The sequence below is a fragment of the Hypanus sabinus genome, chromosome 17 (assembly GCF_030144855.1).
Source record: "Hypanus sabinus isolate sHypSab1 chromosome 17, sHypSab1.hap1, whole genome shotgun sequence".
NCBI classification, from domain to species: domain Eukaryota; kingdom Metazoa; phylum Chordata; class Chondrichthyes; order Myliobatiformes; family Dasyatidae; genus Hypanus; species Hypanus sabinus.
In genome coordinates, this window is record NC_082722.1 from 62,475,099 (window position 1) to 62,492,055 (window position 16,957).

Genomic DNA, 16,957 nt, shown 5'->3' on the forward strand with positions numbered 1-16,957 from the left:
AAGTAAGGATGGGAAAAATTTTAAAGGGATGTGTGGGGATTTTTTTTACAGAGTGAAGATAAGGTGCCTGGAGGAGACTGCTGGGGTAGGTTGATGGATGCAGAATCAACAGTGGTGCTCAACAATCTTTTACTGTAGATGGGCACATGAATATGCAGGGGATGGAGGGAAATTTTGTTTGTTTTGGCATCATGTTCAACACAGACATCATGTACTGATGCTCTTGTTCTTGTGCTGCACTCCTCTGTGTTCTGTCTCTATTTCATTTGCATTGACTGTGTGCACTTCACAATCCACATCTTTTTTTTGAGTTGACTATCAATCTGATAATTCACTCATGGCATGTGTGATGTACTGATGTACCATTATATCACACACGGAAAGCAATGTTCATTGTCCAACTTGCTTTGACTGAGAATGCTAGAACATCAAGAGTACTGTAATAAAATATGGTTATTACATACTTCAAATATTATATAATAATGATGATAATGTAACTGACATTAAACCCATTTAGAAGCATTTAATATATTAGTGGATTTTCAATATCTTGGGTATAACTATGGGGAAAATAATGTGATGCTATGACAGAACAGTGTGACGAATAAACTCCTCTTGGGCTTCCACCCAGGTACAGATTTCGATTTTAACTGTTGTTTCAATGACAATCTTCACCATCTTCATCAGAGATGAACCCTTGGCACGTCTACTCCAGTGGTATATATTTCCCTGTCATCTGTCCCCAACCAATCAGGTTTCCACTGACCAACCTTGTTTCTAACTGAATTCCGGTTCTTACATAGAGCGGGACCTTCATTTTTATTAAAGTTCTTATTCTCCAGTCTTATTTCAATGGCTTCCTTCTCCAGGCGGTCCCAAAAGCCTTTGGCACGGCACAGTAGAGCTGAGTACTTCTAGTGTTGGGGGGGGGGGGTGAATGCTTTTTTACGGAGTAGCAGGGGATGCATCTGAAGGAAATTGTTGAATAATGTTAGGGTGGGAGAAATACCATTGAAAAAAGTGAGGTGGCTGTTCATTGATGAGACCTCAGAAATGCAGTGCATGAAGTGGTTCCTTGTTGTGATGAGAGATGAAAAGAGAACAGGTCAATAAATTCCTTTGACCAGTTCCCTGCACAGCTACAGAGATCACAGTTCCATTTAAATTGATTGGGTCTGTTGCAGAAATACTTCGGAACTTCATGAGTAATTTCCTTTGCGATGCTCTGCTCATGAATCATACAAGGGATGTTGTTGTTTTGTTTCTGTTCAACTTTGAGAAGGAGGCAAAATCAGGACAAGTGAGATTTGCAATCAGAAATGACCAGTGCAATTTCTGTTTAATCAGTGGTAAACTAAGAGCTTCCCTTTCTGTGTAGTTTTGAAAGCAGCTGGAGCTTGGACACTCAAAGCATTTATTTATGCTAAGTGACAGCTTTATAACCATATGCATCAAATGCATCTTTGAAATATGAGTGCGTCAAGTATATACAGCAGCTCTGTATCATGAACAACCTTCAGAGTAGCAAAAGCCATTTGTGGATTTTATTTTATTTCAATAATTATTAATAAGAAAAAAAGACTGGATAATTTTCCATCCTTACTCTAAGTGTGTTTGATTTCCAATCATCTAGCTCAGAACTTGTGTGGGCAGAAGGTTGTCTGACTGGCAGAAGACAAAGAGTGGGAATAAAGGGTGTGTTTTCTGGTTGGCTACCAGTGACTGCCATTGGGTCTGCATTTTCACATTATATGGTAATGATCTAGATGATAGAAATGATGGTTTTGTGGCCAGGTTTGCAGATGATACAAAGATAGGTGGAGGAGCAGGCAGTGTTGACCAAGTAGTGAGGCTGCAGAACAAGGACATATTGGGGAAATGGGCAACAAAATGGCTGATGGAGTATAGTGCAGGGAAGTGTATGGTCACTTTGCTTGAAAGAATCCTAGTGCATAAAACCTAAAGATTGACTTGCTGGTTGAGTCAGTAGTAAGGAAGGCAAGTACAGTGTTTGCATTGATTTCAAGAGGACTGGAACACAAAGCAAATATGTGATGTTCAGTCTTAGTAAAGCATTTGGAGTATTGTGAGCAGTTTTGGGTCCTGTATTTAAGAAAGATTGTGCTGGCATTGGAGAAGGTCCAGAGGAGGTTTATGAGAATGATCTCAGGAATAAATGGGTTGATGCATGAGTAGTGTTTCATGGCTTTGGGCCTGTAGCTGAGAATTTAGAAGAATAAGGAGGCATGTCATTGAAACCTACTAGGTATTGAAAGGTCGAGATAATGTGGGGACAGAAATTATGTTTTCAATAGTGAAAATGACTAGGACTCGAGGGAACATCCTCAGAATAGAAGAATGTCCCTTTGGAACAGAGATGTGGAGGAATTTCTTCAGCCATAGGGTGGTGAATCTGTGATATTCATTGCCACAGATGATTGTGAAGGTCAACTCATTGGTTATATTTAAAGTTGAGATTGATAGGTTCTTGAATAGTAAGAGGATAAAGGCTAAGGGGAGAAGGTAGGAGAATAGGGCTAAGAAGTAAATAAATCAGCCGTGATCGAATCGTGGAGCAGCCTCAATGGGCTGAATGGCCCAAAACTATTTCTATGTCCTTTGATCATATGGTCCAACACTATTTGTCTTCTGAACATAGTATGGTTTAGCAATTCATTGGCTAAGTTTCTCATATACTTGCCATGTTATTTTCATATATAAATATTTTGCAAGATCTTGTTTCTTAGAACCAAGGGCTTCTAAGCAGATTAGTGTTTTTTATGTGCTACCCTTTGCAGAGATAACTCATGTTCTGGATACTACATTGCATGTGAAAGCTTTGGTAAGACCATTTATTGCAGCAATATTACATTAGGGGCTCCCTACACAGCTGAATGTAGGAGAAAAATAGGCCTCTCATTATATTGTAGGGAGAAATATTACCTGTATAATTTGACGGGTCAGCAAAAAACACAAAGTTCAGCTTTAGAAATGATAGATTACATAGATCAGAAACATTAGTACATTGAACACTAAATTTGCAAATGCCTGTATTTGAAAATAAAGAATTGTTATGATGTGTGACAGCGAACATTCATTTCCTTCTCAATGTGTTTTACCAGAGGCAGTCTGGTTCTGAGAAGTGGCCGATTACAAGTGAAGTGGAGATGAGTGAGTGTGGTCCCTGTGGTGTAAATGGATTAGCGACAAGTTATGACATAGTCTATCATTGACAAAGTGCAGCTCCAGTTGTTCTCACTCTGCTGAACCAAGTGTCCTTTGGCAAAATAAAAGCAGTGCTGGAAACCTGAAAAGGGAAAATTCTGGAGAGACTCAGCAGGAATCAATACATGAGGAAATCAATGTATAAGTCTCGAGGAAGCATAAATCCTTGCTTTAGAAAAGAGGAGGATCACATTGAAAAGTGGCCCAAAAACATGACAAAAAAGAGATCCCAGGGGCGCTGACTGCTCCTCAATCAATGAAGGGAAAAGTAGTCAGTGCTGTTGGGATCCCTTTTTGGTTATGTTTCTAGGCCATATTTGAATGAAACCCTCCTCTTTCCTAATGCAAGATTTTATGCTGCCTCTGGACCCATATACTTTATTTTCATATTTCCTATATACCACCTCCAGAAAATTGCCCTGTCACTGGGACTTCATACTCTGGCATTATTAAATTCAGGTCTTTTTGTTAACCTTGCAACTCTCCATATCTTCGTTTGTCTCTGTCTTTCTTTCCCCATCTCCACAGCCAATCTGCTTGTCTTCCGATTGTAATTGTAACATGCTGAGAGAGGTTTCGCTGCTAACGTAATGGTCTTTCTGTAGAAACAGTGTTTGGGTTACAGGAGAGATAATGGCTGCTTTCGAATGTGGGCTGGGTCTTTTGTCTAGTGGGAGATGAAGAGACTGAAGAGAGCCAGTCGTAGAATACGACCCTGTGGGCGACCGTGATTCGATGGAGCCAGGTGCTGAGATTGACTGAGGATCGGTGAATGTGAATTTTGGAAGAGTTGAACTCCAACTTGTGCACATTTGACTGTTTAAATACAACAGGCTCTTTTTGTTTCTTTCTTTCTTTTCTTTACTAACCCGTTAGTTAAGATCCACAAGTATAATTCCTTTAATTGTACGCAACGTGCTGTCTGTTGTTTCTTGGCACTGAGTTGTAACAGGGTAGCATCCGCAATAAACCATTGTTTGGGATGGGAAACCCATCTCAATCTCACAGGTTTGGTGGGACCGGAGTGTGTATTGCCGAGATTTATGCAGCCAAACAAAACAGCGAGGTTTCATTATAAACTGACAGTTAATTTGCACTCCCTAGATGCTGACTGGCTTGATGACTATTTCCAGTATGGTCAGTCAGTTGGATCCCTTCTGGCATGGTTCTGCGCTGTGCACTACATGCACTTTGAATTATGCTTTGTTAACTTATTTGTGGTAATGTGTTGCTTTATGTGCTGTGTGAGATATATGTTTTGTGGGTGCACTGTGGTCTGGAGGAATGCCGTTTCATTTGGTTATACATACATACAATAGGGTGAAAATTAACTTGAGCTTAAATGGTTAAAATGGGAAGAAGTTATGAGAGGTCAGGGATACAAAAAGATCAGTGAATGAGGAGGAAATCAGAAGCTGAAGGAGTAGTGGTATTGAATTTAGGGACAAGGAGAGTGGAAAGTCACGGATTAGGGTGTGGAGAAGGGATGATCGGGAGTAGCGGAGACCTGGTGATCATAGAGCTGGCGGGAACAGCTGGAGGTCAGAGGGTTGGGAGCGTCAGATCAAGATGAATGTGAGGGCCAGTGATCATAGCAGGGGGGAGTCTGAGAATGTAAAGTTAATTAATAACAGGTTTTGAAGATGATGGGGCATGTATATAGGGAGCTTGTTTAGCCAAGGGAATACCTTCCTGCTGCTGCCAATCCACAGAGCTGTGAAGGCTCTTATCTTGTGCATATCACCTTTCTCACCTCCTTTCATTTAGCAGCACAACCAGTTCCTAGGAAATCTATCCTCTGGCATTCAACAGTAAGAACCTTGTTCCATGGAGATAAGGACTGACCAGATATTAGGAGTAACTCTGGGTAACTGGGGCTGAGAGACAGCAGCTCTACAAAAGTTAGTTAAATCAATTAACAAACTAACTAACTAGAGTTAATTAGCTTCAATGCTAATTAGCTTCAAAGCTGGGTATCTGGTTTTAAGTGTAAAATGTAAAATGTAAAATGTAAAAAGTGTAAAATTAGCTTCAAAGCTGGGTATCTGGTTTTAAGTGTAAAATGTTTTCTTCTCCTACATATTCACGGTCCTCTCTTGGTTTGGGACCAAAACTCACTGCAATAACGGGTGAGAGATATTCATGAGATTATTCTATTTAATTTGGAACAATGATTATTTTAAAGTAGTAAAGTAGGATTATGTTTCACAATTGATTTTCCTTTAATTTATATTTTTAAATTCTGATGCATATGCATTAAGTCTGCCCACTCTGGTTAAGGCAAAATGAGGATTGAACTTATAACAAGATATAACTGAAGAGAACATTGCAAAGCTGGGCTGCTTGCCTTTTCTACCTTTAAACATTTCTTTTACCACCAATTCTCCCTCTACTGATTCACTTTACTCGATTCACTAATAAGCAACCCAGTGACTTTCTCTGCAAGCTTCACTCTGCAACGATGAATGATCCTGGATGACAGAATGGGACAACAAATGTATACTTTTCACTATATCTGTTCCACTGTATTGCAGGTGATGGATGAGCATTAAACTCTCCATATTACTCACAGTTCAGCTTCAAGTCCTCCTTAAACTTCATGAGTCTCATTGGAGCTAATAATCCTTGTAGAAGAGTCACTAATTTACCCAAAGATTGATTACTTTAAACACAAGATACTTTGCAGATTGATTAACTTAAACACAGGAGATTCTGCAGATGCTGAAAATCTTGAGCAACACACTCAAAATGCTGTAGGAATTCAGCAAATCAGGTAGCATCTATGGAGGGGAATAAACAGTTAATGTTTCAACAGGACCTTTCATCTTGATGAAGTGGCTGGATCTGAAACACCGATTGGTTACGTTAGCCTAGTTACAGTTAACAGCTTCAAATATCCAAGAGGGATTGATGCACGGTCAGCCTTGCATGCGGGATCCATGAAGGACTAAAAAAAGGTGGAATTCATCAGGCAACTTTTGTAGCAGCAAATCATAAGCTCAAGAGGCTGTGCAGTTGCAGGAAATCCTGAGCAACATGCCACAAAATACTGAAGGAACTCAGCAAAGCAGGCAGGATCTATAGAGGGGAGTAAACAGATGAGGTTTCAGGCCAGGTCATCTGGAAGGAGAAGCGACAGAAAAAACAGTCGATTGAACACAATGCAGAGAAAGGGATGTGCCATACTCCTGTTCTGCCTTCTGTGTTCTTCCTTTGCAGTCCTGATGAAGAGCCTCAGCCCAAAACATTGACTGTTTACTCCCTCAATAGATGCTGCCTGCCTTGCTGAGTTCTTTTAGCATATGTGTGATGCTGAAATTTTGTGGCAGAGCAGGATTAATGGTAGATAAATGTGAAACCTTTATTTTAGTATTTGGAACACAGTTATTGGAGAGGAAACATACTATAAGTCTATGGAGACAGAGCAAGGGACTACAATCAATTGGAAAATTTTATCAAAGGCAGTTTTCTAATTATTCTATGATTTGACAATTAGGTCTGGTCTGGCTGCTGTAGAACTCAAGCATGGGATTTCTCCAGCAGAACAGCTGAAGTCAAGCTGTCTGTCAGAATGCAAATCCTCTATTGCTAATCATTGCTAAACACAATGCTTATCTTTGCTCTTTTCACAGGTTGAAAGCCTTTTCATGTTAAAACTCAAAAAGTGCTCCATTATCTCTCTTGTATCTTTGGAAACCAAGTTACAAAGGCAGGTTGTGAGCCATTGTGAGCAAGTGTGCCTCAAACACACAGTAAATGCTCTTATAGTTGTCGTTAATGATAAGGGAGTTCTCTCAATTACTTTTGAAAAGGACACATAATCTTCCTCCTCAGTTCATTAGGTGGAGAGGCGCAGATGCCTCTCTGTGTTTGCTATAGCTCCTAAGTGCATTTAGAGGAGGAGGTTGCTTTCCACAGCAGCAAAAGGCATGGAACAATATGTGAAAGGCCTGGGGAGATTCTGAATGAAGGATGTGCAGGCCACCGGCAGCGACCTCTCTGGAATGCTGTCTTTGCGTCAGAAATCACAGTGTTAGTCACTGCTGTTGTTTTCATTTCTTGGTGAGTTTTGACACCAATCAGCTGGGTGCTGGGACCAAATTGGCGATGATCAGACTGCTGAAGCATCCCCTTTAATGTGAGAGGAAGCTTCAGCCAATAGACACGCAGCTCTCTCTCGCCTGTGCACCTTATGAGTTGCCATTTCATTGACCAGCTCCCATTCTGTCTGGCATCTGGATATGGAGAAGTGGAACTGGAATCGATTTTAGATGCACATTCGGTGCTAAACTACATTTGCAGCTGTCTGAAAGCAGTCAGATTTGTTTCTACACTGTTTCTCACATTAACACATTGGAATGAGTGCTGCAGTACTTGAGCACTTAGCTTCCATTTACATGGGATCTATAAAGTAATAAGACATTCCAAAGCCTGTACAATTCACAGGAGCATTAACACATAAAATCTGGCACTGAGCCGGTTCTGAGGGTACAAAATCATGATCCACGATCGAGGTATGAAGGCTAAAAGGCAGAGGTGTGAAGGGGGAACACCAGAGCAATAAGTTGTCAGACAAAGCTGCACATTTCCTGAGCAATCATGTGATGTGTGTCACTTTGGGAATTACCTTGCGGAAACTCTTAAATCAGCAGTTGGCAATTGGAGGTGCTACTTCAATTGGTTATCTGACCAGGGGTGTTTATTAGGGCACTGTCCACATTTCTGACAGTTCATCAGGTCCACTGATGGTGGAGATCCTGATCTTGAGAAGAATGCTAAAGGTCTGCATGGGACATCTGGTACATCTTCTTCCTAGGAACCAATGGACTCACTTTCAAGGACTGCTCCATCTCAATTCCTCGATTTTTGTTGCTAATTTATTTATTATTATTATTTATTTTTGTTTGTTGTCTTTTGCACACTCCCAACTACTGTGGTCTTTCATTTATTGTATTATGGTTATTATTCTATTATGTATTTACTGAGTATGCTTGTAAGAAAATGAATCTCAGCGTTGCATATGGTGACATATATGTTCTTAAATTTACTTTGAACTTTGAACCTTGAGCTCAAAGGTTCCATGGTCAACTGCCAACAACAACCCAGGCAAGGGCAAGCCCTTCATACTTGTTCAGAGATTTTTCTACTGGTTAAGGCCTATTTCTCTAGTTGAGTCCCACGCATTCTTCAGCACATGTCACTGTGCTTCCTTGACCTCAACTGTGGAGCTTTGATGAACTCTCGCTTTGATGAGTGAGATGATGACGCATCACGACAGCACTGAAGGTGGAGGAAGGCTGCAGTAGTGAATGATCCACAGTCTTCTTGCATTCCATGCCACTGGATCCAAACCCTGATCTGCCAAGGTCCGAGTGGTCGCTGCCTGTGCATCAGCCTCACCAAGTTAAACAAAGTCAAACACTGCAAACACGAGGAAGTCTGCAGATGCTGGAAATTCAAACAACACACACAAAATGCTGGTGGAACACAGCAGGCCAGGCAGCATAGAAGCACTGTTGACGTTTTGGGCTGAGACCCTTCATCCTGATGAAGGGTCTCGGCCCAAAACGTCGACAGTTCTTCCCCTTATAGATGTTGCCTGGCCTGCTGTGTTCCATCAGCATTTTGTGAAAGTCATACACCGGCTTTCTCCATCAAGGGAGTCCACCCTAACATCATGGATTAAGTCTCGTGGTGATCAGTAAGTGGCAAAGGGGACAGGATTGTAAGGTCTGGCAGTCCTTAATACGTGGATCCTAGATCAGCCGCTATGGTCGACTGAAGAACTACCAAGAGACAACCTCTGAGGAAAAGGGTTCCCAAACTGAGGTCCATGGACCCCTTTCTGAATGGCATTGGACCAGGGCATAGAAAAGGTTGGGAACCCCTCCCTTAGGAGAACAATCATAATTGACTGGAGCGACTGCATTACTTACACCACTGTATTTCAATGTAGAGCAGTAACATCAATTGTGCATCATTTGCCACTTTTTTTCACGGCCATACATGCAAAAGGCAGCAATTTAAGTGCAGAATCAGAATCAGGTTTAATATCACCGGCATATGTTGTGAAATTAGTTAACTTCGCAGCAACACTCCAATGCAATATATAATAGTAGAGAAAAAAAGTGAATTGCAGTATGAATGTATATGTCAGTAATATCAATAGATAACATAAATAAGTAAAAAATTTCACGTTTCCTACAAATCTATGACGTCAGTCTTGTCATATGATCAGTTTTGCACCTTAATCAGACGAGTAACCCATTAAAAATATGCTCCATGCGACTAAATTTCATCTTCAGTGTTTTGGCCATCCCAGTTTTTAACTTTCAACTTGCACTAATGTCATTTTGTTTCTTTGCTGAGTAATTTTGACAATTTATATTAATTAAAATTAATGTAAATGTATGCTTGTCATATTTGTAATGAACTCTGCTACTGCTGCTAGAAGCTAATTTTCATGGTGAAAGATCCTGTGAATATATGCCCATGACATAAAAACTAGAACTTGAATTTTGCTATCTACGAGAAATGCTTGGTTTGTCTGCTAACAAACACTCATGTCCCTTGACAAGCAGAGTAGGCAACCACTCATGCAAATATCTCCTTATGACCCCGGTAGGTTCCCATTTCCCATCTCCAAGCTGAACACTCAGCAACAACATTGGAAAATGCAGTGACAATTTCCACCTGTGCTCTGACTCCCAGCTCCGTCTAGTCACCCTCGTTCTTGACCACTGTTCAATTGCTTGTCCAGTATCCAGTATGAGTGGTAGTTGAAAGAAATATAGTCTGAAGTAGAATAGGGGATTTTTAGATTGGATCAAGATGGCAGCGGGAAAGAAGCTGTTGCTGAACCTTGAGGTTCTGGTCTTCAGAAGTCTGAAGAGGAAATGGCCCAGATAGTGGGGATTTCTAGTGATGAATTTTGCCTTCCAGGAACATCATCTCTTGGCCCTACAATGACCTTTCATTTCAAGCAGATTCCACTGAATTCATTGTAGTGACCTGGCAGCAGAGATAAAAGCCATTAAAATTTACAGGATCTGTTTCTGGAAAACCAAAGTACAGTGGAATGGGAAAGGGGCAGAACCTGGTCTGAATCTATACTAACCTAACTAATGCTGATGTTCAGGTATAATTCTACTTAGAAAAATTATTAAGCATTCTAAGTGATCACTTTAACCAGGAGTCATATCTTGTTTGGAGGTTAACAAAAGGGCTTAATATGCATTACACTTCATCCCCAAGGTACTGGGTTGTTTGCACCTGAATTTGCTCAAGTTTTCAATGATGTAAAGGATAAGGATTTCCTCATTGTATAAACATGGGCCAGAATTGTTTTCCAGGCCGTGAGCTTAACATAGCTTGTTTAAGTTCATGAATGTACAACAAGTTCATTAGAATGTAATTGCATATTCTTAGATGATAGACTGTAGAATAAAGATTTGCTGTACTTTGACGTAATCTCACAAAAATGAGATAGCTCACGAACCTGGCTTATGTTTATCTGATTATTTTGCCTGTATTGGTCCAGTTTTGCATACTTCCTGGAAATTGCTTAAAGGATAAACTGACATTTACTTTCTCCGGAAATGTTTGTGTTATAATAGTTTAATGGTCATGGTATTTTTTAGTAACTTCCCAAGTTGGCAAAGCAAGTTTCAAAAACAGATTCATGAATTAACCTTCTTCTAATTCCATGTTTGCTGTTCAGCACAGGAGCTGTAATAAAATACAAACCACACAAAAAAAAATCAGATAAATGATGTGATATTTAAGCATACAGTTTATTTATTTATTGAGATACAGTGCAGAACAGGCCCTTCCGGAAATTCAAGTCATGCCACCCAGCAACCCCTGATTTAACCCGAGCTTAATCACGGGACAATTTACAATAACCAACTAACCTACCAAATTGTACATATTTGGACTGTGGGAGGAAACTGGAGCTCCCTGAAGAAACCCACATGGTCATAGGGAGAATGTACAAACTCCTTATAGGCAACGGCCGGAAATGTATCCAGATTGCCTGTACTGTAAAGTGCTGTACGAACTACTACAATACCATGTTCCCCCCATGTACATACCATTATTGATATGCATGTCATTTAGGCATTGATGAATTTGGCATTACGTAACTTATGATGCACATGACATAAATTATTTAAAATAATTCATATCATATCAGACACCAACTAGTTGCAAGAAGGGTGGTTTAATAAGAACATATTTACTCATGTGTTGTCTTACTGCATAGTTTCAGAAAAGCAGGTATGATATATTGTCTCAGAGGTACCAAACTACAATTTCCTGTGCTGACACAGAATTTTATTTCTTGATCATCAGTTCCTGCTGTTTTTCTTGGCTTGAAGAATATGTTGTAATGTAATGGGGGCTACGTTAACTCTTGTGAAATCCTGTTTTTCAGTCCAGTGTTCACTGTATTTCATCTGTCTCCATTCCAGGGGTTTAACCATAATCCAGTATAAAAAGTGGACTTTGTATGTCTAATGCCAATTTTCTAACAAGAACTGTTTAATTTAAATGAGATCTTAATACATGCATTGTAAGCTTTATGAAATTGAATGTAGCTCCACTGATGCTCCTCCATATTAAAACATATTGCTCCAAAAATAACCAACCCGAGGATAATTTACATATAACACAACAGAAAGAGGCCATTCAGCCCATCTGCTCTGTGCTAGCTCCCAGGAGAACAATCCCTTCAGTCTCATATGTCCTCTGCATTTCCGTTTATTCATTCATCTTACATTCTGATACACACTAGCAACACTTTTCAGATTCTTTTCCCTTTTACCTACGGTGATAAGAAATTTTTACACTATAACAGGCAACTGAGCTGCATTTCTCTTCCTATGTTAATCAGTTTAGCTGGGCAGCTTATCGTCTTACTCACAAACATGGAAATCGAAAGCAACCCACACAAAGTAGTGGAGGAAATGCTTTGTGCAAAATGTGGATTGGTTATTCATTTCCATAGATGCTACCTGACCTGCTGAGTTCCTCCAGCACTTTATGTGTATTTTTGTTGTACTGTTTTGGATCCATACCTTTCCTCACTAGTTCTGATTAGTTGGGTTACGATGCTCTGGGGTTAACTTCTGGAGGAACAGATTTCTAAACCAGAGACAGTGGTTTTGATATAAATTCTTATCACCTCTCTGATGGTGGGTTTGAGAGGACTGAGGTTCTGGAGTGCATTTTCTATCCTATTGCATTCATATCCATTATTGTTATGGTGTTATGTCATGTGGGGCACTTTATTCACAAGCTGAAATCAGGCACTCACGTATAACTGATTTCAATTCAGCAGTGGCAACAGTTTTGGCATGACTTGGGAAACTTAATATAAGCCATTGATTTTAGTGGAAAGGCAATTTTGAATACTTCGTCAGAGACAAGAGGAGCTGGAGTACTACTCTCCACCAGACTCCTGTAGGGAGCATTTGACATCTGCCACTTGCCTTTTGCACTCTATTCTACCTTGCGTCCTGTTCTCTCAATCTCACAATGGTTCTCATGCCCATTGACCTCGTAGTTGTCCAAGGCTAAGTTTGCCCGGAGGCACCTCCTGTGAAAGGTCTTCCCACAACACATCTGGTCAGCCAGGTGGGAAACAAAAGCGAAAGGAGTATTAGTGAGGTTAAATTCCACAGGTCCTCCACGTCTCCATCATATTACAGTAGAACCTTGCGCCCCTTCCTTCTAGCTGTAAGTATCAGAATTAGCTTTGACACTTAATTAAACCAGACTTTCAAAGTGATACATTTGTACTTTCTAGATTACTCAAGGAATAAAGTAAAAAATATAATTTTGAACTGAGAAGAAGCAAGCATTAGGTGTGCAGCCTGGGCTCCTTATTAAAGGGAAGATCAAAAGGTGACCAAGTGCTTCAGGGTAAATGAATTAAGAGGGTGAATGTGGGGAAGAAGTTTCCTTGTACTGAATTCCTAATATATTCAAGAATGGAAGCGGGAGTGACTGTGATGGGAATGCAGCAGAGATAACTACAATGAGCGATCAGAGAAACTGCACCTGTGTATTTCAGAGTATGGTCGATATGTAAATGAGAGAGAAATTCCTCAATGGTATAGTGGCTGCTATCACGGCCTGTCATGTGGGAGACTGGGATTCAACTCCCCAGACAGTTGTTTAGGGTGGCATGGTAATGTACCAGAAAGCCTAACATTTTACAGCAACAATGACCTGGGTTCAATTTCCACTGCTGTCTAAAAAGAATTTGCATGTTCTCTCCATGACTGTGTAGGATTCCGACATTCCAAAGACATATGGGTTAGTAGGATAGTTTGTCACGTGGGTGTGACTGGGTGGCGTGGGCTTGTTGGGCCGGAAGGGCACGTTGGTATCTCTAAGGCATGCAAAGTCATCTCTGGTAAACTGGGTGGATGCGATTCAATGGCCAGGAAGGTGATACTGCTACGCTCCGTGGAGAACAAAGGGCAGAACAAGGCACAGGACATATCACGCTCATCCACTGTAACCAAGGAAGACCACAGTTTGTGATGTTTGTTCACACCATTGGACCTGGACTTCAGAGGTCGAGAGAGGGGAACTGCCCCAGTGCAGTTGCTTTTCCACTTTAAGGACTCTCCCGGACAGGTTTCCTGTTATCGTCGGACACAATGGACAACCACCGTCTCTAAGTAAATAAATAGAAAGGTGTGCTGTTAAGGTGAGGTGAAATAAGATGGCGGGAGACCTGTGTAACAGGTAAACACAGGTACGTCACTGTTGCTATCAATGGCCTCTTCTGTATAATTTTGCATTTACTTTCATAAGTCTCTAACTTGCAAAGACGGGATCTCTTTAGGAGTTCTGAATGAGCTGTGCCATTAAAGTGAAAAGAGGAATTTGCATGGGTCTTAGAAACACAAGAATGTAAAACTTTGAGAGATAGTTTGTACTGCCTTCTCTCCACTGTATTTCAAGTGGAGAAAGTCCCATGAGACCCTATTTATGTGTTGGTTTTATGAACTAAAAATGATTTGCCCTCTATCAATGTTCACATGGAATTCGGCATCAATAAAATCAATGCATATGGCACAAATATTGTCTGCGGTATCTTGCCGATGTGAAGGTTCATGCTGTGCAACCTTTAGGTCAAGGTGAAAGTGCCAAGGGTGACAGAATCCTGGGAATTCCTGTGACAGCAAATGCAGACTGTGATTTCTGATAGTATGTCATCTGTAAAGATTGTGTGGAGCAGTGAGAGGAGTACTCAGAAGTCAAGTATCATTGCAGTTACCTGATTTATTTCTTTTTGTTTAAATGATACAATTTTAACTTCGAAGTTATTCTTGCCTCAGTGGATACGGTGCTGGCTAAATGCAAAGTGCCATGGAGCAATAAGAGTATCAGGTATCTCAGAACTATTTCCTAGACACCAACATGTTGTTTCAGCAACATAACAACAGTAGTTGTAATTCACAAGTGATTCCTTTGATATGAGCTCTCTCCCAACAGGCCCAGACCTAATAAACATGAGAAATTCTTCAGATGCTGGAAGTGCAAAGCAACACCCACAAAATGCTGGAAGAACTCAGCAGGTCAGGCAGCATCTACACAAATGAAAAAGCAGTTGATGTTTCAGGTCAAGAGAGAAAGGGAGGAGACACCAGAATAAACAGGTGGGGGGGGGGGAGGAGAGAGGAAGGAGGACAGTAAAAAGTGAATAGGTAAAGTCAGATGGGTGGGAATGGTAAAGGGCTGGAGAGGATGGAATCTGATGGGAGAACTGTGGTGGCAAGTCTGGGTGAGTACATAGTCGAAGAGTCGGAGGGCAGTAGAGATCACAGAAGAAGAGCTGTGATAGAGGACCATTCAAGAGAAGATTTAATTCATTTTGCCTCTCCTGAAGAAGAAAATATGACAGTTGAGAATCAGGTCACGTGGTAATAAGCGTTCTCCAGTATGGTTGGACAATAGGAACTTTTTCTTGCCTATAAAGTACTTTGAGAAATCCTGAAGTCTGAAAGGTAGAGTATTAATGCATGTTTCTTTTAACTGTATGAAAGACTTGTTTTACACCGCCAGGTTTAAGGACAGGTACTTCCGGCACAACTCTCGTTATTAAAGTTTAGCAGCCTTATGATCACTTTGATTTACTTTGCACAAAAATGAACTAAGTTCTTCCTTATAATTATGTTGATAATGTAGTGATATTACATTATCACTATGATGAACTAAGACTGAGACTATGGGCCTACTCTGGCTGTTCTGGGATTTGGGACTAGGGATTCATATTGGTTCAGAATACCATTGTTTGCTTTCATTGTTTGCATGACCTGTGTTTTTATTTACTCTTTCTCTGTGCATTGGGTGTTGGCCTTCTTTTTTAAATTGGGTTCTTTCAGGTTTTTTGCTCCGTGGCTGCCTGTAAGGAGGCGAATCTCAAGATGGTGTAATTTATACACACCGTAAATGTACTCTGAATCCTTTGAAATAGCCTCTTCCTCAATGTTGACCAGACAAAGGAGATAATTATTGATTTCCGGAGAACTCGCACCACTCACATCAGCGGCACAGCAGTGGAAAAGCGAAGCAGTTTCAAACTCCTAGGAGTGCACATCTCACATAACCTCTCATGGCTCTTGAACACATTCCAGACAATCAGGAAAGTTCACCAATGCCTCTGCTTTGAGGAGGCTGAGGAGAGATGGACTATGCACATCTACGCTCACGCCATTCTACAGATGCAGAGTGGAGAGCATCCTAACGATCTGCATCACTGCCCGGTATGGAAACTACACTATGGTGTACAGGAAGGCTCTACAGTGGGAAGTCAAAACTGCCCAATCCATCACTTGCAACAGCCTCCCTACCATCAGGGACATACAGTCAGCCCTCCTTATCCGTGAGTTCCGCATGCGCGAACTCAACCAACCGCGAATCGAGAAAACACGGAAGGGCTCTTCCAGCACTTGTTGTTCGAGCATTATTCGAAGCCTGGAACGAAGCCTCCGTGTTACCCGAGGGACAACAACATGCCTACAACCACTGCAAGATTTGTTTGATGATGCAAGGAAAAGGAAGGGACAGCTTCCTATAACAATGTTTCTAACTAAAGCATCTGCAATTCTGAAGTCTCGACGTTCAACGCTTGAAGATCTTCAGCCCTCAACCTCCACAGTTCCTGACTTTAGTATTATTGAACCTCCTCCGAAGCGTCTTTATTCCCTGAACAAGACAGTGTAGCAACTACTGTACAGGTAAGTACAAGTTTTACTCGTTGTTTGATCATTGTTCTCCTCACATCTCGTTTGTTCACTGCTTTTGTTGTGAGCGAGATGAACATGTACAGTTTTTTTCTTGTCAATATTCCCTAAACATTACAGTATAACAACTATTTACATAACAGTTACATTAGGTATTAGGTATTATAAGTACTCTAGAGATGATTTCAAGTATACAGGAGGATGTGGGTAGGTTATATGCAAATACCACGGCATTTTAAATAAGGGACTCGAGCATCCATGTTATTTGGTATCTGCGGGGGCTCCCGGAACCAATCCCTTGCGGATAAAGAGGGCCGGCTGTATATACATAAAGGGGTCAGAAAAGGGCCTGTAATGTCATAAAGGATCCCACCCACCCTGCTCATGGACTGTTTGTCCCACTCCTATCAGGAAGAAGACTACATAGTGTCTATTCCAGAACTACCACACTAAAAAACAGTTGCTTTCTC